General features: G+C 42.1%; 1 long non-coding RNA gene across 1 annotated transcript in view; it reads right to left on the bottom strand.

Moving 5' to 3' along the window:
• Positions 1-1,803: 1,803 nt before the first annotated feature.
• The window catches only part of LOC141089381 (uncharacterized), a 66,780-nt gene continuing 56,543 nt past the window's right edge, over positions 1,804-12,040 (bottom strand). Inside the window, exons 2-4 of the long non-coding RNA XR_012232266.1 lie at positions 2,285-2,464; positions 2,109-2,177; positions 1,804-2,025 (exon numbers count right to left, since the gene is read on the bottom strand). This is a non-coding gene — a long non-coding RNA (uncharacterized lncRNA). The remainder of the gene's footprint in view (positions 2,026-2,108; positions 2,178-2,284; positions 2,465-12,040) is intronic.

The raw sequence follows: 12,040 nt of genomic DNA, 5'->3' as shown, positions 1-12,040 counted from the left end.
ATCCTAGCTGCGTTAACATTTGTAGGTCATCTATGTATTGTATTTAATCGTAATTCGATTATACTTTTTTGTAATGCTGGTACATAGCCATGTTTGGCCATTTCAATTTTCCTGATGCACCCACCCCCGCCATAACTCTATTCTCCATTGAGGTTATGCTAAAACAACAAGCTAATGTATGGCCGCTTTGGTATGGGCAGCCATTTTTGTTTTCCTGCTGCGCCCACCACCGGCATTTTAGGATCCTAGCGGTGTTAACATTTGTAGGTCATCTATGTATTATATTTAATTGTAGCTTTAAATTAAAAAAAGTTACATGTATTGGGCCGTTCTCACTGATTCCTTTTTTTATTTTAGATGGCCGATAAGCAAGAATTTTTCGTGATTTCATTGAATTGTACCGCGCCCTGCCTTGCTTGTGGAAAATCAAGTCGGTAGATTACAGCAGCAAGATTAAAAAGAAGGAGGCGTATCAAAAGCTGGTTGAGCTGTACAAAAAGCACTATCCCAATGAGGCGGTGAATGAGGCAGTAGTAAAAAAAAAAAGATACAAGGCCTCCGCACTGTATTTAAAAAAGAACTCAACAAGGTGGAGAAATCGAGCAAGTCTGGTGCCGGAACGGAAAAAGTGTATATCCCCAAATTGTGGTACTTCGATCTTCTGGCATTCACAAGGGACCAAGAAGTACCCAGAAGAATGACATCAATGTTGGCACCAGACCCTGAGATCCAGCCGGACTCCCCTGTCGGACATGTAAGTACCTTATTTTCTTGTAATTAACATTGTAATGTACATGCCATAGTTGACTAGAAAATTTAAATTTTAAATGATAAATCTAGCACATTGCAAAACATATCCCTTCATGTACTGATAAGTATACAACTTAACCTGTTTAGGCCTAACCATTTTTCATACCGTTGAAGGACAGTTAATATCCATTAATACTAGTCCCGTCCTCACATTATTTTCCAGTTAACATGAACGCTTGTGACTGATGATCGTGATATCCTATGCAAACGCTTTGCTGTATTTGGGTGTTGTAGTGTGATGATAAATTAGTTTTGGTTTGTGATTTAACATGCATTTTCTGTTCACGCAGGACACAGAAGAGGCTGTCTCAACACCTCTGTCACTCACATGACGATGACAGCATGGCAACGTTACAAGAGGAGGAAACTATAGAGCCACCATCTACATCTGTGCCGTGGCGACTAACATATTCAGGTCGAAAAAGGAAGGCCCCCCACCTCGGCTACTCCTGAATTTTTAGAACTTGCAAAAAAAGTCCTAACTACACCACAGACCCAACCACAGATTAGCGGCTTTGCTCAATATGTGGATGAAAAGCTATGGACATTAGAGCCAACACAACGTGTTCATGCTGAACGGGTCATGCTACAGGAAAACTTAGTGACACGTCTGGTGTCGTGGACAGACATCACTACCCTCTGTATTCATGGTCACACAATCAAGAGCCTCTAGAAACAACTATGAGGAGGGGGATAGACCCTCAGCAAAACACAAACCTTGCTCCACCACCCTTTTTTTATACCCCACCAAGGCAACGTGGTAATGACAATGAAACATATTACCAACATTTGTAGTGGTGGAAATAGTTTTTAAGGTTTTCTGTTGTGTTGTGTATATTTTTTAAAACATTTTTTGTATTTTAATAAAAATTTTATTTTTATACTGAATTGTGGTCTGCTTCATCAATAATGGTTACACTTATATGCTGGCCAAGTAAGCCATTATTATTAAATAACACGACACAGCTGCGCTTTTAAACTTTAAATATATATATATTTTTATTAAATATATAATATATTTATATCACCTTTTTTTAAACTTTTTTTTATAAACAAAAGAGTTCAAACAAAGCTAATTTGGCCTGCCACCCTGTTATAGGCCCGCCACGAATCTCTCCAGCATCACTCCAGGTTGGTCCATTGCTGTCGGAGGTGCAGCCATCGCTGCCCTCATCTGCCGGTGAGATGCCAGCAGGTCCTGTGCGGTGGGGATTTCTGTAGGTGACATGGTAAAAGTAAACCTGTCAATTCTGTAGCAACATCAAAATAAGGTACATGGTAGTTGTTTTAATACTTACGGTTTAGTGGCGGCTCTGCTCCCACCGATGATGAGCTCATAGCCCACCCAGATCCCATGGCACCACCGGCTAGGGGAAACAAACAAAAATAAATATTACATGACAGTCCTACATTCTTTCAAAACACATGGATCCAGTACAACTTGATTACAGCTTATAATATGTGCTTTAATTACCGGAAGGAGAGCCTGCCCCAATATCACGGAGTGATGCTGTAGAGAAACCCGCATGTGGCGGCGGGCTGGCAGCTGGAGAAGGGGTTGCTGCAGGGGAACTTGGAGCTGCGGGAACACCAGGAGATGGTGGTGTTGATGGTGGTGCAGCTGGAGATGGTGGCGCAGACGGTGATGGTTGTTCTAGGGAAAAGCAAAACATTATATTCATATCATTAGGTTACATGTTTTGAATAAGCTTTTTTTTTTCGTAATCTGAGATTTTTAACAATTTGAATTTTTACGCTCTTGCATCACAGAGATATGGCACACAAAAAACTGAATAATAAGTTACATCCCTATTTTTAAGGTTTTTTTGCATCTCCACAACATGACGTTTTCAGTGGTACCATTTTTTTTATATCCATCTTTTTGATCACGCTTTAATGCCATTTACAAATAGTGGTATGATGATACCACTTGGACAATTTGTTTTTTCTCAACGTTCACAGAAGGGGTGACTATTTGGGGACACTTTTAGAGGTGTTATTTTAATGGACACAGGCTTTAGTAGTTTTTTTTTTCATAATATTTTTCTAAGATTTGAAATGAAATTTAAAGAGGAATTTGTATGGAATTTTTTGCATCATTTTTTAAATTTTTATTGGTTTTTTATTACATGTTTTGTAAAAAATAAAACATTTTATACTCGTCCCTTTTTTTTACTTTCACTTTCACTTTTTGTATAACACATTACAATGCACCAGCATTGATATGCATTAGAACAATGCTGAAGGCTGTTGACACCATGCTGCGTGTTTTCACACTGTGACAGTTCAAAGGCAGAACGTGCACAGTCTGTTATGGTGCGGTAAGTAACCACCTGCCCAGACAGACTGTGCATGTCCATTGACATTATACACAGACAACATGATAAACAAAAAAAAAATTTCAAATTTGGTGCATAAAAAATTAATGTCAAGCCCCCCCCCCAAAAAAAAAAGTTATGCACATACAAATTTACAGGTCTTGTTTGGCAAAACAAACACAACAGAACCTCGTCATATGCAGCCAACACTCACCCCGTTCCCTTTCGTTTTCAGCGCGGATGATGGCGAGTCGCTCACTTGATCGAAAGCGCAGGTCCACAAGTTTTTTGCATATCTGCGTGGTTGACCGCTGTACTCCAAACCTGCGTTGAAGGCCTCTGCATATTTTTCGGAGTACCTTCTTTTTGTGCAGCATAGGACGGTCACGCCTGATGCAATCGTAGTCCTGTGCATCCAATTCGCTCACTAGGAAGCGCACCTCAGCCTCCCCCCATGGACCTGAACGCCTGGACGACATTTTAAAGATTCTATGTCCACCAGGCCGCATTAACGCCGCCCACCAGAGTGTCATGACGTCACGACGCACGCACAACATCGTTGGGGATGCAGATGCATCCTGTAATTCAAAACACCGCTCATTGGAGACGCAAATGCGTTCGCGAGTATGTCTAGCCATTCCAACAGCTAGATATTGCAATTGATTCTCTCTCTACATCACACCCAGTGACTATTATGTACTTTGACTCAGCATAATTTTTCTAGTGATATTTTATTTTGTTAGGCTGTTAGAAGGTTTAAACATTTAGCAGCAAATGTACATTTTTTCAAGTCCTATTTTGCTATTGAACTATTCATGTTTGTTTATTGCTGTCACAAAGTTTAACCATTCACGTGCTTCACAGGGTTTAATGCAATGTGGAATAAAAAAATGAGAAATTATATTTTTTCCACTAAAATTTTGTTTTAGCCCTAATTTTTTCATTTTCACAAGGGATAATAGGAAAAAATGAACCCCACAATTTATTAACCCCTTTGCGACATGCACCGTGCTAGTATGGCGCATGTCTTTTCTTCGCCTTAGATGTGAGCTCCAGTGGTGAGCCCACATCTTTCCTGGGACGGATCAGCTTTTTTGAACAGCTGACATGTGTCCGCAATAGCCGAGGGTGGAATCGCGATCCATCCACGGCTATTAACTAGATAAATGCCGCTGTTAAACTCAGCGGCATTTAACAAGCGCTTCCGGCAATCGCACCAGAAATAAGCTCACTGGTGACACGCATCACATGATCGCGGGTCACCGGTGTGTTGACATGACAACCTGAGGTCTCCTGGAGACCTCTATGGTTTTCCATGTCGGATTGCTGTGAGCGCCATCCGGTGGATGGCACTCATAGCAATTCACTAATTCTGCTATATAGAGGCCATCTGATCATCGCCTCTATGTAGCAGAGCGAATCGGGCTATGGCAGCTTCTAGTTTCCCATGGAGACTATTGAATCATGCCAAAAGTAAAAAAAAAAGTTTTTAAAAATATAAAAAAATTTAAAAAAAATACAAAAGTTGATATCATCCCCCTTTTGTCCTATTCAAAATAAAACAATAAAAAAATAACCATATACATATTTGGTATCGAGAATCGCCCTATCAATAAAAAAGGATTAACCTGATCGCTAAACGGTGTAGCAAGAAAAAAATTAAAATCGCCAAGAATTACGTTTTTTTGGTCGCCTCAACATTGCGTGAAAATGCAATAACTGGCGATCGAAAGATCGTATCTGCACCAAAATGGTATCATTAAAAACATCAGCTTGGCATGCAAAAAAATAGGCCCTCACCCAGGGCCGGCGTCAGCACCCGGCGCACCCGAGCAAGTGCCGGGGCACTGGCAAGTTGGAGGAACCCACTCACGCTGTCTGGGATACCGTACATAGCTCCCAACGGTCGCTGCCATGCCCCCCATGCACCGACCACCACAACCCTGATAAATCCCAGCAATGACATCGCTGGGAATGGGATTCTCTGCACACACAGGACCTGTGATGAGGTCACAGGAGGGGAGGAGTCAGGGGTCACATGATCAGGGGTCTTAGTGTATGCAGGATGCTGCTGTGCTGTCTGTGCTGGTCGTCATTGTGCTGGATGAGGTGTAAAAATAAGTTAACTTGGAGGACTTCGTTTTCTGTCTGACGTTTATCGGAGAGTCAAATAACTTAATTGTTGGCTGTATGACTTGCTTGTTCCACATATTATCATTCAAAATGATGGTACCCTAAAATATAAACCTCAAAAATGGGAGAAAGCTATTTTTTTTCACTTTAACATTTATCTCAAAACCCATTGAACTGTGAAACTGAAGCAGTAGAATTTCTCTCAGGAATCAACTGTAAGTGACTCAGAAAAATGTTTTAACATTGAGTCATAACATGCTGCTTTTCTAATCATAATGCAATTACAAGTAGCTTTCAATCAGGTAGCAGGGGAAAGATATTTTTTATTTTTTATATTGTAGCTAACTTGTGCAAGGCTACTCAAAGACAACTCTATTAAATCCAGAGGAATACTAAAAGCTGCTCGGCCTTGCAGTTTAGTGCAATCAGATTGAAAGAATATACCCTTCAATCTGAGGCTGTAAAATTTTAAAATTAAATTCCTTGAGGATTCGGCTTCGCTGCAGGTATTATAGCCTTTAAATTAATTATTGTGTTAAACTGTCAGTGCAATATTTTATCTCATGGCACTCCGCTTCCTCCTTACTTAGAATTATTTGTATGCTTTATTAAATGTATAGCTAGTAAACACAGTTATTATTTTTTGTATTGTTTCCTACGGCCTGACTGTAGATACTAACTCTGGAATGAAGAAATAACTTACAAAGCTTTCTAAGAGCACTGACATTATAGAATCAATGCAATTATGTTACAAATTAAAGTTTTGCAAGTTTGCACTTAACTTTTTGTTTTCATAACATTTTAAAATGTTTTAAGATTGAAAGACGACAAGTCCATTTAGTTGAATCTGTACCCTAGCATGCTGATCAAGAGGAAGTAAAAAATCCCATATTTCAGATGCGAACTGCCCCATACTAGTTTGACCTCCCTATAGTTACTATCTAGTACATCCATCTGCTCTTTACCCTCTGTAGGTGTTTCTGCTCACTGTTAGCCTCTTGGATATGCACTCGCATAGGTTGCTTATATCAAAATAGAATAAAGTCTATTTTCCCTCATAAATATTACATCAAACTTAAAAACAGCATTTTTTCAGCACAAATGAATTACAAATGGTACTTTCTTTAGCACACATGGTTAACAAAAACAGTGCTTAATATGGGTAAGGCAAAGTAAATCAAAAATGGTCTCACAACTTGGTATTAAAGGCACTTTTCAGTGTCTAGCATAGGTTGTCCACCATTACTGGTCTTTCTCCAGCTCCAACACAACACACTCTGCTAAGTTAACCGAGCTGCCTGTTATAATGCCTGTAAGACCCTGACTGGAGTATGGGAGTGACCTTTCCCACCCACACTCTTTTGGTTGCTCTTAAATCCCAGACCCAAAATTCATTCAAATAAAAACCCTCTCAGTAACCTAGTGTTACTGGTACAGTCTTCCTGTGACTTACATCTCTGAGGCCAGCTGCCTCGGTGACACATGCCTATCATCTAAGACCTTAATATCTGCTTTCTTACACCCCCCACCTCTGCCAAAAGCTGTTGAGCTCCTTCTGTCAACAAACAGTGTATCCTCTACAGAGCCTCTCCATTTCCATGTAGCATAATGGGTCTATGCTCTACAATTGAGTCATATTCCGCGAATGAGGAAATCTTTCCATTCAAGTAGACTATCGGGTGTTCTTTCACATTGATCTCCTTGGACATGACAGCTCCTAGCTTGACATTTGATGCATTTGTCTGGACTATGAACTCTATAAAGGGATCTGGTGCTACCAACACTGTTTGCCTACAGAGAGCAAGTTTAAGCTCCTGAAATGCCCTTTCAGCCTCTAGAGACCACTTAACCATAAAATATTTTGTGCCCTATAGGAGATTAGTTAGAGGCTATGATATTATGATAAATTTAGGGACAATCCCCCTGTAATGGCCTACAATTCCCAGGAATGCTCTAACTTGTTTTTTCACGAGGGGCAAGACCAGCTCTATATCCCTCCTTTGAAATTACCCCCAAGGCTTTGAAATTCCCATATAGCATTAAATTCACATGAGTATGAGGCTCAGTTGGTATACTATATCATGCTTGATTACATGAGTGAGACCTGGTATCTCTGAGAACATGTCCCTACTGTGATGAACCACTTTTTGACACTACTGTTTTTGGAAAAACGATGTTTCTGCCACTTTGACATCAGCAAATGTTGGCTTCTGACTGTGCCAACAAACAAGAGATTTTGAACAAGTTCTCATTCTTCCAGGGTTTTAGTAGATTGATATGATATATCAGAAAAGTGTCCTTTTCCCTGGTCAGTATTTTTTTTTATAGTTGACCTCTCCTACCCTTTGCATCAATAGGAACTTGCTCTCCACCATAGGTACTAATAGATGTACCTGATACTCAGGCTTAATTGTCTCACTCGAGCCGACCTATTATGCACCCTGAATTGTGATTCTTGTGGCTTGAGAAGGCACCATTTTACCTGGCTCCTAAATTTGGAACAAAAATTTAACACCCTTAAATTTTCCAGAGAACCATTCACCATTAAGTCCATGAGCTGGTCAGCCTCATGTTCTGGGACTTCTCTAGGTCTGGGATTTTTGCTTCAGGGGGTCAGGGGATTCTTCCTAATCCTCTTTTCTAGCCAGTACAGTGAAAGGAAATTCACTGGTTACATCTTGTGACCTTGTTACCATAGCCAACTGCTGGCAGCATACCGGACTACTGGGTGCTAAAGCTTTAGCCCATAAGTCCAAGAGCAAAGGAAAATCTCATCCAACAAGAATAGCATGCAATATGTCCTCTACAATTCCTTCTTCATTGGATACAGAACCACAGTCTGCCCATATGTTGACCTGGGCCATGGGATAGTTTTTGGCGGCTCCATGGATTCACATTACCCCCATAGTCTTCCCAAGCACTAGCAGATGTAGATGTGTGGCAATTAATAAGGTAACCAAACTCCTTGAGTCTAGCAGTTCAGTCACGGTAACACCATTCACCGTCATCTGGCACAACTTAGGTCCCTGACCAGGGTAAGGAATGGCACAGCAAGTGGTATGTGCAAAAAATTAGAACCACCATCCATCTATGGAGTAGTCCATCAGATCTGATACCATTGGACAATGGGCTGCAATATGACCTGGGGCATGACACTTCCACACTTCCAACAGACAATGGTACCAGACCCTTCTGGGTCTTTGGGCACCCCTCAGACATGGACTTGGACCCCCTTTTTTGGATATCCCAGAAAGGTGACCTCAGAATAGGTACTCCATTAGTCTTTCCACCATCTGTGCTGGAGAGCAGGTTTTCAGGCTGCAGTCATTTTTGAACCAGGTGTAACAGGTCAAACATATGGGACGTGGAAGGCTTGCCCCTTTGGTAGCGCAGGAAGTGTACCCGTTTTGCCCTGAATTCCAGGGTTACACACAAACATGTCATAATTCTACCTTTAGCTTGCCGTACTCCTTGTCATCCTACAGGGCAAGGTCATAGTATGCTTTATGCAGTTCCCCAGTGAGGTACGGAGCTAGGACCTCAGGCCATTGGTATGGGGACAGTTTCTCTCTGTCTGCCACCCTCTCAAAGACAATCAGGAAAGCCTCAACATTGTCCTCCAGAGTAATTTCCTGCAAGGTCTTACGCATTGTTCATCTCGGGTACTGTCACTTTTGCATCCAGGAGAAGCTGTCTCCCTGGCCCGGACAATTTCTGTCATGAGAGTCATCTGCTGTTGCTTCTGCTCAAACTGCTGCTGCAGATTGCTCTAAACCAATTGCTTAACAAGCTCCTCCATGCTTTCAGACCATGTTTTGCAACACTGTAGCTACCCTTACAAGGACATTCAGACTTTAAACTGTAATTGCTCTTCAGCACAAATGAAAAACAAGCCGTCATTTATTCAGCATAGATAAATAACGAAACAGTCCTTTCTCTGGGTAAGGTTAGCATAGACAGTCCAGCATTAATGGTCTTTCTCCAGCTCCAACACAACAGTATGCTGGGCTAACGCAGCTGCCTGTTTCAATGCATGCAAAACCCTGACTGGAGTATGGGAGAGACCTTTCCCACGCAGGCTCTTTAGGTTGCTCCTAAATGCCGGACCCAAAATCCAGTCAAATAAAAACCTTTCAGTAACCTAGTGATACTGGTACAGACTTCCTGGGACTTACATCACATACCTGCCCAGGAGGACCATACCTCCTGCTTTCTTACAAATCATAAGTTGGACTTTGATAAGCTTAAGCTTATTTGATGTCTAAGGAAGATCGGTACCCCACAGCAAGTGGAGGTATTCTATGCCTCTCGGGAAGAATGCAGCAGCGGTTTTACACTTGCCATGAAGGAGGTGTCTGTAAACTGTATCCAATACTACAGAGAGAGTAGAAAAAGAGATATCCAGCTCACCCTTCTAAGTTCTCATTGAAACTCGCAGCACGGGTCACGTCTCTGCTCGACGTAGAAGTAACATGAGTGTATGAAAAGATCCAGCTCCTAGAAGATGAAGTAAAATTCAAATCTTTATTATGTCCATTAAAATCATGATTGAAGTCCATACCCCAACCCGTAAATACCGGAGGAAGATCGCTGGGGGGACCTGTGCACGCTTCGAACAACTACATGTTCTTAGACTCAGGAAACAGTCCTGAATTTACCAAATGGCTGCAATGAAAAAAGGAGTGAAAAATTTAAAGTGGTTTGAATACTTTCCGTACCCACTGTATGTGCTATAACCCCACTGGCAGCATTGATATGGTGACATGTAATTTATTGGGATGAGATTTACTCTGTAAGTTAAATTGTAAAATTATTTGCACACCTGTATGTGTCATGTGCCCCGTCCTGTGCGACACGGCCAGCAGGCCGGTAACTAATACAACAGGACCCGGCGCGTGTAATTGTCCAGTGTGACTCGGCCCGCAGGCCGGTAACTAATACAACAAGACACAGGGGATAGGGAAACATTTACAATGGTGGGCCCTGCGATAGGGAACGGGGGATGTGGAGACCTCCTGCATTCTCCTGAGTCAGTGTCCCTAACACTCCTAGCGTTCCCTATACAGGTTCCTCACCTGTCGCCGATCAGGATACCTGTCACCCTAGCACACCCTACACCTATTCCTTACTAGGAAGCTGACCCCACCGCTGTACTAACACCAACATGAGGAAAAGTGACAAACATGGAAACACTTAGCTTTGCTCTGATGCACTTGCCCGAGGCAACAGAATCCAACACCTGAGTGCATCTTCCTCCCACCGTATCCAACACCTGGGTGCAGCTGTCCAGTAACGGAGTCCAGGACCTGAGTGCAGCTGTCCAGCAATGGAGTCCAGCACCTGAGTGCAGCTTCCAGCAAAAGAGTCCAGCAACTGAGTGCAGCTCTACACCATAGCTGCCACTCCACCAAGCTTGCAAGAATTCTTCACTGACACCATAGCTGCCACTCCACCATGCTTTACACGAACTCCTTGCTGACACCATAGCTGCCACTCAAGGACTCTGACTGAGCTGTCCTGGACTCTCCTCAGCTCGTTCCTTCACCCAGCATGGTTGAAAAGACCAACAATATCACCAACGAGAGTGAGCAGAACTGACACACGTTTATTGAGTAAACACACCTGTTAGTAATTCCCGTGCAATTACACTAACCACCACCGGGGGGCAAAACTATCTCTAAAAACACCAGTGCAATGACCATACTGGCCACCGGAGCAAAACTATCTTTAAGCACACAGTGCAATGACCATACTGGCCACCGGGGGAAAACCATCTCTAAGCACAAAGCTTAGGGAAAAAAAGGTTACCTATGCTTTATATCAGCCATGATCCAGCATGGATCATGACAGTATGCAGTTAGAAGCTCTTCAGAAATGTTCAGAGTAATTTGAGAATTTTACCCAGCCAGCTGCCTCATTGTTCCTCATGGCTCAGTGCTCCTGACAGAGTACTAGGCGCACTACCAGAATCCATTAGAAACTTACCGTCAGACTTAGGACCATGGACAACACTTTTGCTCGTCTCAAGCAGAATTATGCTCTTACCTTTAAAACAGAAGCTTTGTCTGCTCCTTGCTGTACAATATCTATCTCAGCATGCCTTCTAGCCAGAGGCGTAGCTACAGGTTAAGCTCAGGGGAGGTGAAATATTTGAGTGGGCCTCACACTACTCCTGACAATGCTGTCGCAGAACAGCGATATGTGTGGGGTTCTCCCCACACCCCTGATCCTTGTTCTCCTTTTGCTCACTATGGTATTTTCCTGTGGCCTGGAGCGCTTATGGAGCATATGAGGTAGTATTGACTACAAGGCTCTTTCTATCTATCGTTATGCATGCAAGTGTAGTACTATGTGATTTGCTCATATTAATCAGCCTTCTTTGGTGGTTTTCATTCCATATATAAATATTGTTTTTTTATTGCTCCTTACTACATTTGTGGCCATTTAGGCATTTGATGTAGTACCATGGGTGTTGGATAATGATTGTTTTGTGTTCACATGTTTTTAAATGTTTTCAGTGGGTTTGTGTATCCATAGTTATGTGTTGGAATATGTTTGGTGCAACAACTCTATTCCTGTCTGAGTGTTTAGTTGCTAGATTTGTATGCTGTTTATAAAGTTTTAAAAAAACTCCCAGAGACTCACACAGGGAGAGCATGTGACTGTATTTCCTGTTTTCCTGTGTCTGTGTATGAGAGAAGCAGCCTGCTGTAGATGCTGCACAGATAGAGACACACAAATGATTTATTCCTGATCTATTAAGCTTATCATATATTGTG

Source organism: Dendrobates tinctorius, unplaced genomic scaffold, assembly GCF_039654945.1.
Source record: "Dendrobates tinctorius isolate UK_male_01 unplaced genomic scaffold, ASM3965494v1 ptg000008l, whole genome shotgun sequence".
Classification (NCBI taxonomy): domain Eukaryota; kingdom Metazoa; phylum Chordata; class Amphibia; order Anura; family Dendrobatidae; genus Dendrobates; species Dendrobates tinctorius.
Note: the sequence above shows the minus strand (reverse complement) of the source record. Positions and strands in the feature narration are given on the sequence as shown.